This window comes from Musca autumnalis, unplaced genomic scaffold, assembly GCF_047663935.1.
Source record: "Musca autumnalis isolate F117 unplaced genomic scaffold, ASM4766393v1 scaffold_5, whole genome shotgun sequence".
Taxonomy (NCBI): Eukaryota; Metazoa; Arthropoda; class Insecta; order Diptera; family Muscidae; genus Musca; species Musca autumnalis.
This window is the reverse complement of record NW_027412088.1, coordinates 70,610,338-70,632,100: the sequence shown is the minus strand read 5'-3', so window position 1 is coordinate 70,632,100 and position 21,763 is coordinate 70,610,338. Positions and strand designations below refer to the sequence as shown.

Genomic DNA, 21,763 nt, shown 5'->3' with positions numbered 1-21,763 from the left:
GCTTCGAACAAAATTATAAAAATCCACGTTTACTGCCTTAATGGGTCCTCGAAAAAAATTATAAAAATCCACGCTTATCGCCTTTGATGGGTCCTCGAAAAAATATTTTAAAATCCACGCTCATTGCCTTTAAGAGGTACTCGAAAAAATATTTAAAAATCCACGCTAATTAGTCCTCGAAAAAATATTTTAATATCGACGCTCATTGCCTTTAATGGACCCTCGAAAAAATATTTTAATATCCACGCTCATTGCCTTTAATGGACCCTCGAAAAAATATTTTAATATCCACGCTCATTGCCTTTAATGGAACCTCGAAAAAATATTTTAAAATCCACGCTAATGGGTCCTCGAAAAATATTTTAAAATTCACGCTAATGGGTCCTCGAAAAAATATTTTAAAATCCACGCTAATGGGTCCTCGAAAAAATATTTTAAATTCACGCTCATTGCCTTTAATAGGTACTCGAAAAAATATTTTAAAATCCACGCTAATGGTTCATCGAAAAAAATATTTTAAAATCCACGCTAATTGATCCTCGAAAAAATATTTAAAAATCCACGCTAATGGTTCCTCGAAAAATATTTAAATTCCACGCTAATGGTTCCTCGAAAAAATATTTTAAAATCCACGTTTATTGCCTTTAATGGGTCCTCGAAGAAAAAAGTATAAAAATCCACGCCTATTTCCTTTGATGGGTTCTCGAAAATAATTATAAAAATCCACGTTTATTGCCTTCAATGGGTCCTCGAAAAAAGTTATAAATGTCCACGCTTATTGCCTCCAAATAATTATAAAAATCCACGTTTATTGCCTTTAATGGGTCCTAGAAAAAAATTATAAAAATTCACGCTTACTGCCTTTAATCAATCCTCGAAAAAAACTATAAAAATCCACTCTAGTTGCCTATGATGGGTCCTCGAAAAAAATTATAAAAAACCACGCTTATAGCCTTTAATGGGTCCTCGAAAAAAAATTATAAAAATCAACGATTATTGCCTTTAATGGGTCCTCGAAAAAAATTATAAAAATCCCCTCTTGTTGCCTATGATGGGTCCTAGAAAAAAGTTATAAAAATCCACGGTTATTGCCTTTAATGGGTCCTCGAAAAAATATTTTAAAATCCACGCTCATTGCCTTTAATAGGTACTCGAAAAAATATTTTAATATCCACGCTCATTGCCTTTAATGGGTGCTCGAAAAAAATTATAAAAATCCACGTTTATTGCCTTTAATGGGTCCTCGAAAAAATATTTTAAAATCCACGTTTATTGCTTTTAATGGGTCCCCGACAAAAGTTATAACTGTCCACGCTTATTGCCTCAAAAAATTATAAAAATCCACGTTTATTCCCTTTGATAGGTCCTCAAAAAAATTATAAAAATCCACGTTTATTACCTTTAAAGGGTCCTCGAAAAAAATTATAAAAATCCACGTTTATTGCCTTTAATGGGTCCTCGAAAAAAAATTTCAAAAATCCACGTTTATTGCTTTAATGGGTCCTCGAAAAAAATTATACAAATCCACGTTTATTGCCTTTAATGGGTCCTCGAAAAAAATTATAAAAATCCACGTTTATTGCCTTTAATGGGTCCTCGAAAAAAATTATAAAAATCCACGTTTATCGCCTTTGATGGGTCGTCGAAAAAAATTATAAAAATTCACGCTTACCGCCTTTAATATGTCCTCGAAAAAAATTATAAAAATCCACGCTTGTTGCCTTTAATCTGTCCTCGAAAAAAATTATAAAAATCTACGCTTATTGCCTTTAACCTGTCCTCGAAAAATATTATAAAAATCCACGCTTATTGCCTTTAATGGGTCCTCAAAAAATTATAAAAATCCACGTTTATTGCCTTTAATAGATCCTCGAAAAAAATTATAAAAATCCACGCTCATTGCCTTTAATAGGTACTCGAAAAAATATTTTAATATCCACGCTTATTGCCTTTAATGGGTCCTTGAAAAAAATATTTTAATATCTACGCTCATTGCCTTTAATGGGTCCTCGAAAAAAAATATTTTAATATCCACGCTCATTGCCTTTGATGGGTCCTCGAAAAAATATTTTAAAATCCACGCTCATTGCCTTTAATAGGTACTCGAAAAAATATTTTAAAATCCACGCTCATTGCCTTTAATAGGTACTCGAAAAAATATTTTAATATCCACGCTCATTGCCCTTAATGGGTCCTCGAAAAAGTATTTCAAAATCCACAATTAATGCATCTAAATAATTGGTAACACTGCTCCGCATAATTTGTTATTTTGGTATACAATGTTTGTTTTTTTTTTTCTCCTTTTGGCAGTAGCTGAAGGAGACAGCAAACGGCGAGAAGTAGCACATTTTATTCGTCTAACAAAAACAGCAACAAAACTATATATAATATTAAATATACACAAAATTACAAAAAAAGAAACAAAACCTGCACACTCAGACACACATCCTTCAATACAAAATTGACTGTGGAGGAAATCCAACAGACAAACTGACTACATGTGAAAAGGGACAAACACACACACACGTACAATTCAGACACCAACACATCCAAACATTTGCACATGCCGCATGTCAAAATAGAACAACAACATTTCAAAAAGGACGAAAAACAAAAACATCAAATGGAGATTGAGTATATAAAAGCAATGTGTGGTAGGTATGTACTTATATATACATACATATTTATGTATGTATGGACTTTTAAGTATATATACTGTAACAAACATACATTCATACATATATAAATACCATGTGCACACATGTTATAAAATATGTGCGTGTTCGTGTATGTCTGTTGTTCGCGTATAGGTATATACATAAGTATAATCATGTCTACTTGCATATAAAACTTATGTAAGTACACAAAACAGTAGCATGTTGTCGTTGACGTTGTTGTTGTTGTTATTCTTGTTGTTGATTGTTTGCTTGACAAAAACTGCTACTTACGCGAAAACAAAGAACAAACTTAAACAACCTTTTGCAATTTTCCTTCGTTTTTTTCCATTCTACTTTGGCATATTGTTGTTCATTTCATTTAATATTCTGCTTTGGAAGTGAAGAGTGGGCGCAATATCAGTTTTGACCCTTTGTAAGGCTTGTGACATTGGCTGACTGGCGGAATCAGAACAAACTAATAAACGCTTGGAGGTCGTTTTATCAATGCACTCACTTGCTGCAAGTTTGTTTTGTGTCGTATGGTGGGGAATGCGAACCAAGTTTTCTTTGTTCAGAAATGCATCAGCAATAATTAAAAATGGAGAAAGTTGAATCCATCCCCCAGTATTTAGGTCAACAAAAGTAAAAAAAAACTTCACTATACACACTTTGTAAAATAAATTAAATTTAGTGGAATATCCCAGAAAAAACACTCATTATAAATCGACCTACTAACCCATTATTTTATTATTTATTATTGCCACTAAAATTCGACGAATGTGTAGTTGCGGCTTGTAGTAACCAGAGAGTATCTTCTTATTTCTTGATGAGCCATATCGGTCCATATCTTAGGGTACCACAGAAGTTCAAAATGTTTCAATCAAATGGTTCTCATTACCACCTTGCACACTTTCCAGACATAGAAAATGCTGGTTCTATAACGAGTATAACGGTCCACTCCATATCTCTCTCACAAAATGTCTCTCATACTTAAATGACGTTCGAAGATGGACTGTGTCGGACAACGTTTTTTCATACCTCTCCTACAAAAATTCAAATTTCGATTAATGTCAAACAACATAATGACACCAAAAATATGGTTGCTCTAACAAGGTTATTTTGTCAGTTCGCCAATATGGCGCGTCCCCACCGTTGCATAGGGGAATTTGGATGGTCATACAACACTGCTCTTTAAGATTGAAATCGCTTTGTGATAAGAACTATCTGGAGTAGAGTAGTAAGATTACCCACCTCTTGAAACCTTCGGGTTTCCCGGGCCAACAAATTGAATACGGTGGCGTTAAAAAATAATAATAAATAAACCAACACACAAAGATAGAAACAGTAAAAATAAAAGTTACTGTACAGGACCTAATTAACTCTGTACCGGACCAGTAATCTGAATTGCCCGCGAGTCGCAGCTCGTGGTCATCAAGCGATCCTGAGCAAGCATCTCCCAGTTGCCTTGGTATCCGTGGTCAAAGATACTTCTACAAGCACACAACCTAAAGGAAAAACTTGAGCCAACCATCAGAGACTATGAGCAACCCTGATTCCGATTTCGATAGCAACAACAAACTAAACAACACCTTTGCCCCCAAATAAAGAGGATGTCTGCAAGATTGTAGACTAAGTAAGCGGGAGTTGAGTAAAACTAACAACGTAAAGAGTGCAGTCAGGGGCTCCATAACGTAAGTTTAAGAAGGCGCAACTAAATGGAGAACAGCGGGATGCTCCAAACGAGATCAATAAGACTCCCTCCACTTTCTCAGAAGTGACGTTGAGGATAAGATATCCTGAAGAACAGAGCACTTTAAAGAAAACAAGTAAGAACGGTGTTAAGTTCGTCTGGGCCAAACTTTTTATACCCTCCACCTCGAACTGTATTGGAGTAAATATGAACAATTAGTAACTACTAATCCCTTATTTACTTTCAGTCTAATTCCTTTGAGGAGAATAATATTTAAACTGATGATAATCACGTTATACGGAAAATTTTCTTCGTGGAGCTTTACTACCCACCGTGAGTGTGGTTCGATATGGAGGCCGATACCCACATTATACTGGTGAAAAGTTTTATACCACTAACGAAGACTAAACACAAAATTTCAGCCATTTAGTTGGGATATTGAGGTCATAACCTTTAAAATACCGGAAATCGGTAGGTACCGTTCTAAGGGAGCTATCTGAAGTCGTGCACCTATACCGACAAATTTTAGGTGGAAAGTTTAATGCTCCCACACTAAATACCAAATTTCAGCCATTTCAGCGTTCAAAAAACCAGAAGTCGGGAAGTACGGTTCTGTGGGTGCTACATGAAAACGTGGACCTATACAGAAAAATTTCAGGTGGAAAGTTGTATACCCCCAACGAGGACTAAATACCAAATCTCAGCCATTTCGGTGGGATATTGAGGGTAAAATCTTAGAAATACCTAAAATCGGGAGGTACCGTTCTAGGGGGGCTATATGAAGGCGTGGGCCTATAGTTATGTTAATAGTTTTATAGCGCCAATGAAGACTAAATACCAAATCTCAGCGATTTCGGTGGGATATTGAAACCACAACCTTCAAAATACCGAAAATAGGGAGGTAGCGTTCTATGGGGGCAATATAAAGACGTGGACCTATACCGACAAATTTAAGGTGGAAGGAAAGTTTTGTAACCCATACGAAAACTAAATACCAAATTTCAGCCATTTCGCTGGGATATTGAGACAACAACCTTCAAAATACCGAAAATCGGGAGGTACTGTTCTATGGGGGCTGTATAAAGACGTGGACCTGTACAGACAAATTTCAGGTGGAAACTTTTATATCCCCAATGAAGACTAAATACCAAATTTCAGCCATTTCGTTGGCATATTGAGGCCACAAACTTCAAAATGCCGAAAATCGGAGGCTACCGTTCTATGGGGCAATATAAGGACCTATACCGATAAAATCAGACGGCAAGTTTTATACCCCAAACAAACACTTCATACCAAATTTCAGCCATTTCGGTGGGATATTGAAACCACAATCGAAAATACCGAAAATATTGAGATAGCGTTTTATGGGGCTATATGAAGGCGTGGGCCTATACCGACAAATTTCAAATGGAAAGTTTTATACCTCTGACGAAAACTAAGCACCAAATTTTAGCAATTTCGGTGTTATAATTAGGCTAAAACTGTCAAGATACCGTTCTATGGGGGCTATATGAAGACGTGGACCTATACCGAACAATTTCAATTTGATTGTTTTATAACGCCTACGAATACTAAATACCAAATTTCAGCCATTTCCGTGGGTTATTGAAACCACAACCTTCAAAATACCGAAAATAGGGAGGTACCGTTCTATGGGTGCTATATGAAGGCGTGAGCTTATACCGACAAATTTCAGATGAACAGTTTTATACCCCCGGTGTTATAATGAGGCTAAAGCCTTCAAGATACCGAATGGAGGCTATATCAAAATGTGAACCGATATAGCCCATTTTTAATACCAAACATCCTAGGAGTAATGGGAACTTCTATACAAAATTATACAGGTCTATCTTAAAAATTGTATGTATCTTGATTTCAAAGGACAGACGGACGGACATGCCTACTTCGACTTAGAATGTTATGCCAATCAAGAATATAAATACTTTTAAAGATCTCCGAAGATTATTTCGATGTGTTGCAAACGGAATGACAATTTTAATTATACCCTCCATATTATGGTGGAGGGTACAAAAAAGACCTTCCCACCTTCAAATATCCCGAGTAAACCACTCATGATCAACGCAGAGGATACTGCCCCAAGTATCCAATGGCAGAAATCGACAAAGTGAGCTCAGACATGAAGAGGGTGTAAAGCGAGGTGATCAACGACGGAAGTTTAAGAAGAACCAGGCCCTACTAAATTGCGAACAGCGACACGCTCCCAAGGAGATCAATAACTCTTATCGTCCTCAAAAGCGGCGTAGAAGATAAGATATTCTGAAAAAGAAGCTTCCCCCCTTAAAATATCCCGAGTAAACTTCTTAAAAACCACTCAGAGGAGACTGTCCCGAATATCCTTCAGCAGAGGGCGACAAAGTGAGCTCGGACATGAAGAGGGTTAGCCAGACTACAGAATTTTCAAGAATAACTGGGGACTCAGAAAGGAAATCTAAAACCTTCCATAAGAGACAGAAACGGAAATGCCATCTAGTTACACCAAGTTCGCCGAGAGACAGTACTCTGAAATTTTGGAAAGATGTGTCCTTTGTCTGCAGGCAGGTCAAGTTCGACAAAGGTTGTGGACAAAGGTCTATGTTTTGAAATAGCCCCCATAAAACGGAACCGCCGGATTTCAGGTATTTTGAGGATGTTATCTCGATTTTTTGACCGAACTATCTGTAATTTAAGGTTCCTGTAGTCACAGAACCTATTCATTAAAAATTGTCAACATAGGCGCTTGTTCTGATAAAGCCCCCATATAACCAATTTTCGGGGTCCGATTTCCCGATTTTCGGTGTTTTAAGAATTTTTGGTACATTTCTGACTGAACTACCTGTAATTTGACATTTGAAATGCCCATAGGTCCCAAGTCTTCTTCACTACAAATTGTCAATCAATTTTTTTGGATAGCCCCCATATAAAGGTACCTCCCGATTTTAGATAATTTGAGGGTTTTTAGCTACTTTTTTGACATTCCGTAATTTGACATTTACTGGGAACCTCAAGTCACGAAACTTGTCCACCAAAAATTGTCAGAATATGTCCATGCTTTGGTATAGCCCCACATAACTGTTCTTCTATATTTTTCGGTGTTTTGAGGATTTTAGCTACATCTTTAACCGAACTACCAGTTAGTTGGCATTTGAGGTTCCCAGTGGTCACAGATCTTATCTACCAAAAAACTGCCAACATAGGTCCATGTTTTGGTATAGCTCCCATATAACTGAACCTTCCGATTTTAGGGTTTTTTCGGATTTCAGTTACATGTTTTGACCAAACTATTTGTTATTTAACATTTGAAGTTCCCAATGGTCAAAAGAACTTCTTCAGCAAAATTGTCAACATAAAGGTATGTCCCCATTTTATGTATTTTGTGGGTTTTGGTCACATTTTTCACCGAACAATCTGTAATTTGACATTTGAGGTTCCTAGTGGTCACAAAACTTCTCCATCAAAAATTGTCAACACAGGTCCACGTTTAGGTATAGCCCCCATATAACGGCACCTCCCGATTTTTGGTATTTCATGAATTCGGTCCAAAATTTGGCCTTGGTAATATTTTGTCCAAACTTAATTTAAGTTCGAAGATGGGTAATATCGGTTCACTCCTTCAGGTACCTTCTACACAAAAGTTAAAAAATGTTCGGACAAATTGTGCACACGAAAACTCTCGAATGCATTAACCGATTTGGTCCATACTTTGCACATCGTAATATTTCTACCAGATATAGATGAGGTTCCAATAGGGACTCTATAAGTCAACTCCTGCAGGAACCTCCCACACAACATTTCGGAAAAGTGATGTTTAAGGCCTGCTCTCGAACCGCTTTGAATCTTTTTTGCAATGACATCTATTCGCTGCCTCCTTAACGAAGGTACTAGTTTTTTTTTTGGGAGGGCAAGGCCATACTTCCTGAGAAAATTCTACGGAAGCTGTAAAATACCCCTATGGCACCATGTGTAGTAGGTGAAGCGGACGATAACTCTCGAACAGATCAGCGGATTCGGTCAAAAATTTGACCTTCATAATTGTTTGAGCAAACTTAGTTTAAATAGAAAGATGAGTCATATCGGTCCACACTTTCAGCTATCTATTCCACAAACGTTCAAAAATATTCGGAAAAATTGTGCACACAATAATCTTTGAGGGGAACTTTTCACATCGTGATATTTCTACCAGACATAGATGAGATTTCAATATGAACTCTATCGGTCCAATCCTTTCGGTACCTCCCACACTAAATTTCGGAAATGTTCAGTTTAGAACCTGCTCTCGAATCGATTTGATTTCTGTTGTAACAACCTGTATTCGCTGCCCCCATTACGGCGACACAAGTTTTATCAGGGGTAAGTCCATACTTCCTAAGAAAGTAGTCCGAAAGGTTTAAAAAAACCCTATGGCACCATGAGTACTGGGGAGCGCACGATAACTCTCGAACAGATTAGCCTATTCGGTCTAAAATTTAATGTTTATAATATTTTATCCAATCATAGTTTAAGTTCGAAGATAGACACATTGGTTTTGAAGTCTTAGTCACCACCTATGTTAGAAGGCTAGATCAAGATAAAACTTTCTTTGCTCCACCAAGACTCTCACTCCCGATTGTAGAAAACAATAAGATGCCTTCACTCATCAAACTATTCTGTTCCAAGAGGGTTGTGTATGCAACATTCTTAATAGGAATCGTTCCAATCCATTTTTTGTGCATAAAATTACTGTGGCTAAAACCTTTAAAATACCTTTGGTCCGGACAAACCGGAACACACTGGCAGTTCACAAAACTTTGTTGAAGTACAAAGGAAGACCGAGACGCCTAGGTGTTGTTTATTCTGACATCGTTCTGTCATAAGCAGGTGTTTTTCTACTTTCAGTTTTTAATACTAAAGGCCTGGGTAGATAAGAAGCCTCGCCTGCTCGCCTTGCTTGCTTCTGATAGAAGATAGAAAAGGCCAACCTAGTACGACAATTGGCTCGGCCTTCTTTATTCTTTTATCAGGAGCAGAGGCTTCTTATATAACTGGGCCTTAGCCTTCTAATATAGCCACCTCAGTAAGTAATCCTTTTCAGTCAAAAGTTCCCCCTAAAATTCACTGGCACTGCATTTAACGTAATGCTAAGCAAATAGCTCGCCCAGTATCTTTTATAAATTCCACGCTTATTATTCAAGTTTGTCTAGTTCCCTTCCTCATTATGTATTTTTTACGGTTCTTCCTTCCTTACTAATATGTTTTTCCGTTAGACCTAACACGCAAATGACTACCGAGAAGAAGGTGGGAAAACCTTAAACCTTGGGTTGGGTTGCCATGAGCTAGTAGAGGGGAAATGGCTTCTATACATATCTAAAGTTTGGATAAATATTAATTTGCCTTCATTGTTTTGTTTTACTTTGCTTTTAATATTTTTTTCTAACGGCTGTTTTGTTTTCAATTTCTTTGTTTTTTTCTTGGGCGAGTAGTAGGTGTTCGCTTTCGCTCTTTGTACTTATTGTCCATAAAGTGCATGCTTTTTTATGTGTTGGCCTCTTTATTTTTCTTTTTTGTTCACTTCCAAACTCATGGGGTCGTTGTCGTGTTACATTGCCTCGTTGAGGTTGAACTATTTTTGTATTGTCTGTTGTCTAAGTGCCGCCTGCCCTACGACTGGGGCCAAGAGAAAAGTGTTGGCAAACAACGTATAAGATGGGAAGGTGGTGGCACGGACACTCTAAGTGCCTGCTGAAGGGTGGTGGTATGCCACTTTGGCATTCTCATTTGGGTAATCACTAATTACCATTAAATTGTAAAAATAAATGTTGCTTCCACTTTGCCAGGGAGGCTACGACGTACCTTTAGAGCGTGTGTATGTGTGTATCATTTGTTACGCCAAAGTGACTGACATTGACCAGAATATATTTTTAATAGTTTGGTGTAAATATTCTATGTCCGGTTATGTGTTTTGTTGTGGCGTGTCGTGGTTTTTGGAGGCGGCGTTAATGCCAACCAACCAAATGTGCTACTTGACCACTAACGGAAATATTGCGTTTTGTAATGGAATTTGAAATATTTTTATCACTTGAAAACTGCATTCCATTAGACCGAACTCAGTCTGCACCCTCACACTCACACATTTGCGCACATTGTTTGGTTTTCTCATAAATGGAAATAATGTATTATTGTTGTTATGGCTTCTGGCATTTTGTTTGTTTTGATTGTAAGCTTTCTTAGTTTTGGTCTATAGCTTGTGTACGGATTTATAGAAAGGATTTTAAATATTTATGTTGATGTGTTATTTTTAGATAAAACTAGTCACCACACTAGCGCTATTAATAACCACTAATGTTGGGGTATAAAAAACCTCAAATTTCTATTATCAAAAAGAAACAGGAGTAAAATATATATAAAACCTTTTGAAATGAAAAATCGGCAGGATAAATCTACGTAGTTGATTATTTGAATTTGTTATTTTAATTGACTGCTAATGCAAATATCATAGCAAGGCGAATTTAAGAAGATGATCCAAAAAGTGAATTCAAGTCGTAGTCTTTATTTGCTGTCAAACTTTTTTGCGTGAAATATCCAGAAAAGGTTGAAAAAAACTGTAAAATATTCTTCGCGAAGCTTAAATAAAGATGTTGTATACATAAATTATATTTTAAAAAGAAATACTTATTATTTATTTTTGATTAAAAATATATTTTGACAGCAAATGAAGACGTCAGCTGGTATTGTTGTATCACCTTCTTTCTTGCACCATGCATCATAGCTTAGCTTAGGTCGCACAGTGCTTCAGAATCGTTTTTCCTGGTCAAAATACAGGTTTCCGGTGAATAAAAAACGATCAAATTACCAGTAGCAGAACACAACATCTGTCATAGTTTACAAAATAGCCATTTCTTTCTCAAGCAATTTGGAAAAATTATGTATTTTTCAAAATGGGGAAAAATTGTCCTCTCTAGGAGACGTCATGCCCACATCTTCCAACATTTTTACCTAATTTGTTGGTTTCTTTAGTTTTAACATGATTACTTTCGACTTCGAAGTATCAGTCGGCGTTTCCGACGGAGATATACCCTCAGCCTATGTGAGTTTAAACTTCTATCTACGGACAAATCGAATGTATTTAGGGTCTATTCAGAATGTTGTGGCCGTTTTTGGATATTTGAGCTTGCCGACAAAAATGTGGAATAGGAGTAAAGTTCAAAAGCATAGCGGAAGAAGTACTTAAAGGAATTTTTAACGACTTGGTTTATTGTAGAAGAGGATCTTATTTTGGGAGCCATATCTTTGAAGATCCAAAGTGTGTTTGTTTGCTCCGTTCAAGGGATATCGTGCATACCATTTTAGTGACATTTTTTACAAATTGGAGGGAAATACCGGAAGTTGTGGATCGGTATTACCCATCTTCGAACTGAAACTAAGTTTGGAAAAATATGACGAAGGCTAAATTTTGGAGCAAATCGATTGATCATTTCGAGAGTTATCGTGCTCACCAGCCACTACATATGGTGCCATAGGGTTTTTTACACCTTAAGTGCTGTTTCCTCAAGAAGTATGGACTTGTCCCTGAAAAAACTTTTACCGTCGTAATTGGGGCAGCGACAAAACGCCCCAACAAAAATCAAAGTGATTCGAGAGCAGGTCTTAAAGTGAACTTATCCAAAATTTTGTGTGAGAGGTGCCCGAAGGAGTTAACAAATATAGTTCTCATTCAAACCTGATCTATATCTGGTAGATATATCAGGATGTGTAAAGTATGGACCAAATCGGTCACTCCCTCCAAGACGTATCGTGCGCACAATTTTTCCGAAAATTTTTCAACTTTTGTTGGGATGGTGCGTAAGGTAGTGGACCGATATGGCTTATCTTCGAACTTAAACTAAGTTTGGACAAAATATCACGAAAGCCAAATTTTGGACCGAATCGGCAGATCCGTTTGAAAGTTATCTTGCGCTCCAACCACTACACACGGTGGCATAAGATGTTTTTTTGCTCTCAGTCTATTTTCTCAGGAAGTATGATGATGAAACTTGTACCGACGTATGGGGGGCAGTAGATACAACAAAAATCAAAGCGATTCGAGAGCAGGTCCTAAACTGAACTTTTCCAAAAATTTTTGTGGGAGGTACCTGATGGTGTGGACCGATAGAGTCCATATTGAAACCTTATCTATGCCCAGTAGAAATTTCACGATGTTGATCCGTTCGAGAGTTATCCTGCGCTATCCTGGAATACGTAAAGAAATTCGGTCTAGAAGTACCGATTTTCGGTACTTCGAAGGCTGTGGCCTTCAAAATATGCAAAATTTGCAGGATTCGTTTAAAAAGTGTTCATGCTTCAAAATGTTCATCGTTCGGACCATAAATGCGGATTTTAGAGAATTTTCGTGAAAATTCGCTTTTGTCCCATACAAATTACTATGGAAACAAAATCCTTCTGGTGGCCGGGTTAACGATCGCCATAAAATTGCATATATAAGTTTTTTGGATCAAATGGAAAAAATTTAGGAGGTAGGCGTTTCAAAACAAAAAAAAAAAATGTTTTTTGGCCCGCCCTAGTCTTCATATACCCATATAAGAGATTTTCGTCATTTTTAAGGTATCAGCGTCATTATCGCACCGAAATGAAATTTGGTATTAAGTCTTCGTTGAGGGAATACGACTTTCCACCTGAAATTAGTCGGTATAGATGAGGGGCGATCAGACAGTATACTCAGCGATCCCACTGAGTTGTCCTTGCATTTGTTTTTCTCCCTCACGTACCCTATGCGTGAACAAAAACATCATTTTGCTGTTGCTTTTTTCACTCATACACTCACACATGCATTTGTTTTGTTTGTATTCCTATGATCGGTGCTGGTATAGGTACACGTTTTAATATAGCTCCCATTGAAGGGTAACTCCAGATTTTCTTGATTTTGAAGGTTCCAGCGTCCTTATCCAACAGAAATGGATGAAATTTGATATTAATGTTCTAATTAATATGTCCAAACTTTGCACATCGCATTATTCTTCCAAGATATAGATCGGGTTCGGATATGAACTATATCGGTCCAAACCTTCGGGTACCTTTCACACAAAATTTGGAAAAAAGTGAGGTATAAGAGCACCTCCCGGATGGTTTTGAATGTTTTGTTTTTTCAGAAGGTTGTTCTTGCGGCCGCCTTTACAAAGGTACAATTTTTTTCGGGGGCAAGTTCATACTTCCTGAGATAATGGCCATAAAGTTCCAAGACAGACTGACGGCACCAACTAAAATGACAAATCCGCATGATAACTCTCGCACGGAGTTTCTGATTTGTCCAAACTGTACACATCGTTTACACACATCCAGTCATATATCACCACACCTTCTGGTAGCTTCCACAAAAGAGGCCGAGAGTATATCTACGTCAGCACGACTTGTTTTTTTCCACACACAAAGAAAAAATCGTGATCAACGATTTTCGTAGCCAGAAGATTCTGTTGAATCATTCCAAATCCCATTTTTAAAGATAAATATTCGCGTTTTCATTACTAGCCCGGCAATTTATATAGTAGCCCTCGTATATATGTAATTTCATGACTTGTCAACCCTACCTACAAATTGTTTTATATACTTTTGCCTTATAATCTTACATCATTATAATTTGTTTTTCATTTCTACTGTAATACGTTATCATAGTTCCCCCTTTTAATTTTTTTGTTTTTGTTGATTGTTTAGTACTTACTTTTTTATTGTTGATGTTAATGTTGTTGTAAAAATTGTAGAATTTTTTGTTATAACTGCTGCTGCTGTTGTTGACTTTTTATTACACGGAATGTTGATGGGTTGTCGTCAAAAATGTTGTTTTGTTTTAGAGACACAAAAAATAACAACGAAACAAAATGAAAATAACAACAAACAAATCAAACGATTTGAATTTGTATGGAGAAACACTCAGAAAAGGGATTCTTTGCCCAATATTAATTTTCTCTCTTAACTTGAGATATTATTAAATTTATTTTTTTATATTTTTGCACAAAACTTTGCTATTTTCACTTAACGCTGCTGATTCGTTCTGAAAAAAAGAAAAATATATATTATTAGGAATTTATTAAATAAACATTTGTATGTAGGTATTTTTTTATTTATTAATTAATTTTCTTTTATTTGTTATGGTTATTATTTTTTGTTCTTTTTTTTATTAAATTAATATGAAAGGGAAACATGAACAATGGAAAATACTCAACAATTGCATTATGATTCTCGGAATTATTTTCTGTTGGTAAATTATTTATTTTTCTGTTTGTCATTTGCAGAATATTGTTTTATAAGTTTATTTTTGTTATTATTGTTTATTGCGGTTGGGTTTCATTTTCTGAGTATTTAATGCATTAAAAATCAGACATATGTACATTGTACATATGTTGTTTATTCGATAACAATTTGAGAAATACCACACAAGTGAAGTCCCCTCAGATTGCCAAGTGTTAACCACAAAGCTACCGAATGAGGTGGTTAAGAGCTAATGTTATAAATAAATATATTTTGTTGATAAGGACTTTGAAGTTGTCATTCATCAAAATAGAACAAGAATCATATGCCACCAAATATATTGTCATTTTTATCGAAACTCCCTATGTTATATTAACACGTTAAATTTTGTTTATCAATTATTAGCAGGTTGTATATCATAGGCGGTGACGTAGATGTTACTTTGTTTGCTTTGTTGTTGCTTTATTAATTAACATGCTAATATTTATTTATTTCTAAACTGAAGATCGCGATATTTGTGATCAGCACATTCGTTTTTGTATTGAAAAAAAAAAAACTCTACAGTAACGTTTTTTGCCATTTCGGTTTTGATAATAAATTAAATTGTATAGATTTTTTCGTTATACGATTTCTGGTGTTTCCGCTATATACGGCATGAAGAATAAACAAAACGAAAGACATTAATTACACTGTACGACAACCAAAAAAAATCACAAGGAAAACTGAGAAGATGATGAAAGTAGAGCTAAAAAATTAGAGAAACGTATATCGCTTTTAAAGTTTACGTCGGAAAGTACCCAAAATAGGCGGGGCAAGTTCCGCCCATTTCTAGTTTTTTCGAAATATTCTTGGAATCCTCGAATTTTAGGTAAATAATGTCTTTGGCGGGTGACGTAGGGGGTGGAAGATACCAAGGAACGGTTCTGCCCGGTTTTAACATGGCAAAGCCCAGGATTTATCTTGGTCCCTCTTTCATCTCAAGTGGACACTGACCTCCCCGTGGTGTCACCTGGGGAACTTCCTTTAACACCCGTTAAAGGTAGTGAGCTAACACTTGCCACGCGTTCAGCCATAAAAACGTTAAAATCTTGCGTTTGGGCGTCGGGCTAGTAACCCTCCCCTAGAAAAACAGCCTACTATGAAAAAACGAAAGAAAAGAAAAACAAACCCCTCTAAAGTTGACGAACCCCGCAAACGTTTTAAGGACCATAATCTACGAATCTGCACCTGGAATGTTCGCACTCTTTATAGAGAAGGTGCAGTCTTCGCATTGGCAGACGTACTTGAAAAATACAAGGCCGATATTACTGCCATACAGGAAATACGATGGATTGGGAATGGCGTCACAACAACACCTAAAGGTGACGCACTGTATTATAGCTGCCATGACGTAAATCATGAGTTTGGGTGCGGATTCGTAGTTAGTCGGAGACTAAAACATCCGGTATCCAGCTTCACCCCAGTGAATGAAAGACTTGCTGCAATTCGAATAAAAGCTAAATTCTTCAACATCAGCTTTATTTGCGCTCATACCCCCACTGAAGAAAAGGACGAACAGACCAAAGATATATTTTACGTCAAAATGCCAAAATTGGAAAGGAGAATATCTTTGGCCCAACAGTCGGGAAATTCAGTCTCCACAATGAAACATCTGACAATGGTATGAGGCTGATAGACTTTGCAGCTGCAAAAAACATGGTAGTTAGCAGTACCAGATTTAATCATCTCGATATTCATAAGGGCACCTGGCTGTCTCCAGATCAAAGAACAAGTAATCAAATTGATCATGTTGTAATAGATGGAAGACATTCATGCAGCGTGTTGGATGTACGATCGTTCCGAGGTGCAAACATTGATTCGGACCACTACCTTGTTGTAGCAAAGGTACGTACCCGTCTAAACGTTGCAAATAAAGCACGAACATACACAACGCGGAAGTTGGGCATCGATAGACTGCAAACACAACAGATAGCCACAGCATATTCCACTCAACTAGCCCAATTGCTTAACGCGAGCACTCCTTGTCCCGATAACATAACAACACAATGGCAAAATATTACCCACTCCATGCAAACAGCCGCAAAATCCATACTTGGATTCCAGAGACCTCCACAAAGGAATTCATGGTATGACCAGGAGTGTCGTGCTGCTCACACACACACACACATTGTTCCACAACATCCCATACGGGACAAGGGAGACTTCTCTCATATCAATGAGTGCACCCCGATTCATATTTAGCTCAATGATATGGGACCTACTGTTTATCGCCGAGTCCGAACGGCGTGTCCTAAGACACCATTTATAGAGAAGTTTTTCAAGGCTGAAATACTCAGGAAATGTCGCCAACATTACTGAGGGGTATTTTGCCACCGTTGAAAAATGTTTGGTGTTGCTTGGCCGAGGAATCGAACCACCGACCTTCTGCGTGCAAGGCGGGCGTGCATACCATTGCACCACGATGGCACCCATCGCTACCGAAGAGAAAAAAGCGGCATATGGAGCTACTTTACAATCAGTAGCAACGCGTAGCGCACGAGAGAGATATCGGGAGAAAAGGAGAGAAGAGAAACGTCTTTTCCGCAAGAAAAAGAGAGAAATGGAAAAGCGGGAGTGTGAAAAAATCGAGATGTGCAGGAGCCAGAATGGAGTCCGAATATTTTACCAAAGAGTGAAACATCAAACAGATGGCTTTGGTACAGACCATGGTACAATTAGAAAGGTAGATGCCTCAGCCCAGCTGATCGAATATAAAACGTCAAAAAACTATGAATTCGCCATGAAAAATCAAAACAAAAAACCATATGATTCGGTAAGTAAGAGATAGCATGTCTACACTTTATAGACAAACACAAGCGATAAAAAAAGACAACAAGAGACCATTTGGCGAAAATTTTGACAGTTTAGATTACAAAAAAAGTTGCTTTGTTGTAGCAATTCGCCGATGCATCTACCTTTCTTATTATACCATGGTACAGGCACATCCTCCTGTAGAGGCCAGCAAGGTAATCTGGTAACAGATACAGATAGCGTGCTCAGGATATGGAAGGAACATTTCTCCAATCTGCTGGTATCCAATAGTAGCGAAGACGATGATACCACAGATCCAATCCCAGAAGATGGTATAGAATGTATACCGCCCGGCCAAGATGAGGTAAAAACAGCAATCAACCGGCTGAAGAATAATAAAGCAGCAGGAGCCGATGGCTTATCAGCCGAGCTGTTTAAAACCGGAGGCGATGCGCTGATAAGGTGTATGCATCAGCTAGTTAGCACCATCTGGCAGGAAGAACGCGTACCCGACGATTGGAACCTGAGCATCCTATGTCCCGTCCACAAGAAAGGAGATAAGACTGTATGCTCCAACTATAGGGGCATAAGTCTTCTCCCTATTGCCTATAAGATAGTGTCAGGGATATTGTGCGAACGACTAAAGCCAATGATCAACGAAATAATTGGACCATACCAATGTGGCTTTAGACCTGGCAAGTCCACCATTGACCAGATATTTACCCTGCGGCAAATCCTAGAGAAGACCCAAGAGATGCAGATCGACACATTTCACCTTTTTGTCGATTATAAAGCAGCATTCGACAGTCCCCTCCGATCAAAGGTATTCCATGCAATGTCTGAATTTGGTATCCCCGCAAAGCTCATCCGACTTTGTAAGATGACTTTAACTGATACTAGGTCCTCAGTTAAAATTGGAAAGAACCTCTCCGAAGAATTTTGTACCAAAAGAGGTTTCAGACAAGGAGACAGCCTTTCGTGTGACCTATTCAACATTTTGCTGGAAAAGGTAATTCGAGATGCAAATGTCAAAAGAAATGGCACAATTTACACCAATAGCCACATGTTACTTGCCTATGCTGATGACATAGACATCATGGGACGATCAGTAGAGGAAGTAACTGATACCTTTAGGAAGGTCGAAGCAGAATCTGCGAAAGTGGGTCTGGCGGTAAACGGCGAAAAGACCAAATTGACGGTGTCGACGCGCAAAGCGTCCATAGAGCTCGGACCAACTGTGGAAGTTGGTACCTACAATTTTGAGGTAGTTAAAGACTTCGTCTACCTCGGCACTACCATAAAGACAACAAACAACATCAGTTGTGAAATAGGAAGAAGAATTGCATTGGCCAACAGATGTTACTATGGTTTAAGTAAGCAATTTAAAAACAAAGCCACATCTCGTCAAACAAAAATAACACTATTCAAAACGCTGATACTACCCGTGCTAATGTATGGCTCCGAAGCATGGGTACTTGCGCAAGCAGACAAGGCAGTGCTTGGTGTGTTTGAGAGGAAAATTCTTCGAAAGATCTACGGGCCGATTTGCGTTGACGGTGAATTTCGACGTCGTATGAACCACGAGCTATATAAGCTATACAAAGACATGAATCTCGTATCGAGATGCAACGATTGCGTTGGCTAGCCCATATCATGAGAATGAGCGATGATGAACCCGCTAAAAAGGCGTATGAATACATGCCACATGGCGGTGCACGCAGAATCGGCAGGCCTAAGCTTCGATTGAGCATACAAGTGGATGAAGAAATGAAAAGGCGCGGTATTCCAAAAAGTCAAGAGAAAAACAGAGAGGAATGGAGATATTTTCTTAGTTCGGTCTATGGAACAAATATTCTGTAATGGGCCAACTAAGTAAGTAAGTAAGAAGTCCGACTTTAGCCCTAAAACGTGTTTTTAATTTTTATAGATTCCTGGCGATTAGCTAAGATTTACAGATTTGGTGTGTTCTGAGACCTATAATAAAATTTTATGACGAATAATTTTGTAGAATATTTGAATTTGATGTGAACACATTTTAAAGTAGTTTTTTAATGATTTTCGAAAAAAGGACCAAAAAACTCCTTTGATGAACCGCATGAGGGTGAAAACTTTTGACAAAAATATTCCTCATATCCTCCTCAGTAAAGTTGCCAAAGATACTATATACCAAAAATGCGAGGATTCCAAGATATCTTAACTCGAATATTTCGAAAAAAAACTAGAAATGGGCTGAACTTGCCCCGCCTCCTTTGTTTACTTTTCGACGCAAACTTTAAATACGCCGATATACGTGTCTCATATTTTTAGCCAACTTTCATCATCTAAATTTCTTTTACCCATCATTTTGAAAAGAATTGAATTTTGTTGCACAGTGTTATTTTATTTTTTTGTTTTGTTATTCACTTTTTTTTTTAAATTTCTTTACCAAATAAATGTGTGACTTGCGATTTGGGGTATTATTAATTCATTTAAGCTGAAGTATAATATTTCAACATATTTTGAATGAAGTTCAAGGTATTTTAGAAATATTATTACACGAGTTAGAAAAAGTATTTTTTACGCAATGAATAATGTGATTGCACATACTTCCCAGCAACAATTTGGTAGGCACATGCCATTACTTCATGCATAACCGAGTAATGAGAGTTCATTACTCTCCGCATTATCAGGCAGTACGTATATAGTGTCTTACACATAACTATTTACTTTACTATTTACTAAGTAATGAGTACTATGGCACACAGCTTGTTTGTCCGACTACAAATGTTAGGGTCGTGTAGAAACCATATTTAAGGAACTACTTCCTTGCTATAACATCCCCATATAAAAATAATGACTTTTATGGTCAATTTGTAAGTAGTTACTACTGCCTAAATTTACTAAATAAAGTTATTACTTGGTAATGACTTTTTTGCTGGGTTTAGACTTCTTTTTTAAGAAATAAATAAACATTATTATTTTGTTATACTTAGCAAAGAAAATAAGTCGTATAATAATATATTATGACTTTTTCGGCCTTGAGTGTGCGAGTTATTGCACATAAAGAAAAATAATATATCGTTGTAACTTGTGTTAAGCTTTGAATTTGAGCCAAATACTGCAGCATAAATGTCTAACACACAAGGTGAATACTCTGAAAAGGTAGAATTTAAAATCTTAGTTGTTACAGCTCAAATACGAGCACAAACAGCAATTGTTTTATTTCATATTAAATATACTTATATAACTGCAGTTCTGGTAGACATAACAGCTGTTATTGTTTCATAAGCCAAATATGGAATAGACTTCCAAAAGCGTCTTTTGTTTAAACTACTTCTACAATCTGTATCGCCAAGTTTTACTTGATATTTCCATTCTCATTATATGACCTAGCCAGGGCACATTGGTTGGTGGCACTTACATGGGAAGGTGTGACAAAAATACTTCTAGATAATATATTGAATTAAATTTTTTATCACAAAAAAAAACAAGTAGAAAAATATCAGTCGGCAGGTATCAGACAGAAATATACCCTCAACCTCGGACCGAAAGAAAATGAGTAACACACAATACTTCTGAGGTGTAGATACTACGATATCCAAAGTTTTGACCAAATCAGTTTCGCCCTTCGAGGGTTATCTTAGGTACTACGCAGTTCAGTTGGTGCCGGCAGGTTTTTTTCAGGTTTTATCTCAAGAAGTATAGACTTGCCCCCGAAAAAGTTTGTACCGTTGTAGATGTAAATTAGTTCAAAAGTTTTGCGGAGGAGGTACTTAAAGGAATGGACCAATTTGGTCCATGATGGAAGTGGATCTTATTTTTGGAGTCATATCTTTTCGATAGATATCGCGCCCACTAGTCATTTCAATGGGCCATCGTATAATTTTTGAACCAGTATGCCAGGAAGCATGAATTTATCCACGGAAAACATAATATCGCTTTAAACAGGACCACAACGAGCAGTATCGGTAGAAATTTCCAAAGGATCTTCGAACAGACCCTAAACTGCACTTAGATACAAATGTTAAACATTTGTGGGAGAGTTACCCTAAGGAGAGGACCGAAAAAGTTAAACTAAATTTGGACAACATATTAGGAGATCCAAAGCTTTCCCCCGTTCAAGAGATATCGTGCCGGAATTTGTGGACCGGTATTGCCCACCTTCGAGATGAATGTAAGTTTGGACAAAATATGACGAAGGCCAAATTTTGAATTAAATCGGTTCATCCGTTCGCGGGCTATTGTGTAAAGTATATATTAGGATGTGAAAAGTATGGAGTTATAGTGGATAAAATATTAGGACGGTTATCTTGAGTTATCTTGCGCTCCAACCACTACACACGGAGTCATAGGGGTTTATTTTGCAACTTTCAGGCTATTTTCTCAGGAAGTTTGGACTTGCCCCTGATGAAACTTGTACCATCGTACAGGGGAC

The 21,763-nt window shown here is 37.3% G+C and overlaps 1 protein-coding gene across 2 annotated transcripts in view; it reads right to left on the bottom strand.

The window, feature by feature from the left end:
* The window catches only part of Gdap2 (ganglioside induced differentiation associated protein 2), a 291,983-nt gene that overhangs the window by 262,825 nt on the left and 7,395 nt on the right, over positions 1 to 21,763 (bottom strand). For both annotated transcript variants that reach the window (XR_012408498.1, XM_073956445.1), the window contains exon 2: positions 14,033 to 14,362. The gene's annotated coding sequence lies outside the window, so the exon portion shown is untranslated. The remainder of the gene's footprint in view (positions 1 to 14,032; positions 14,363 to 21,763) is intronic.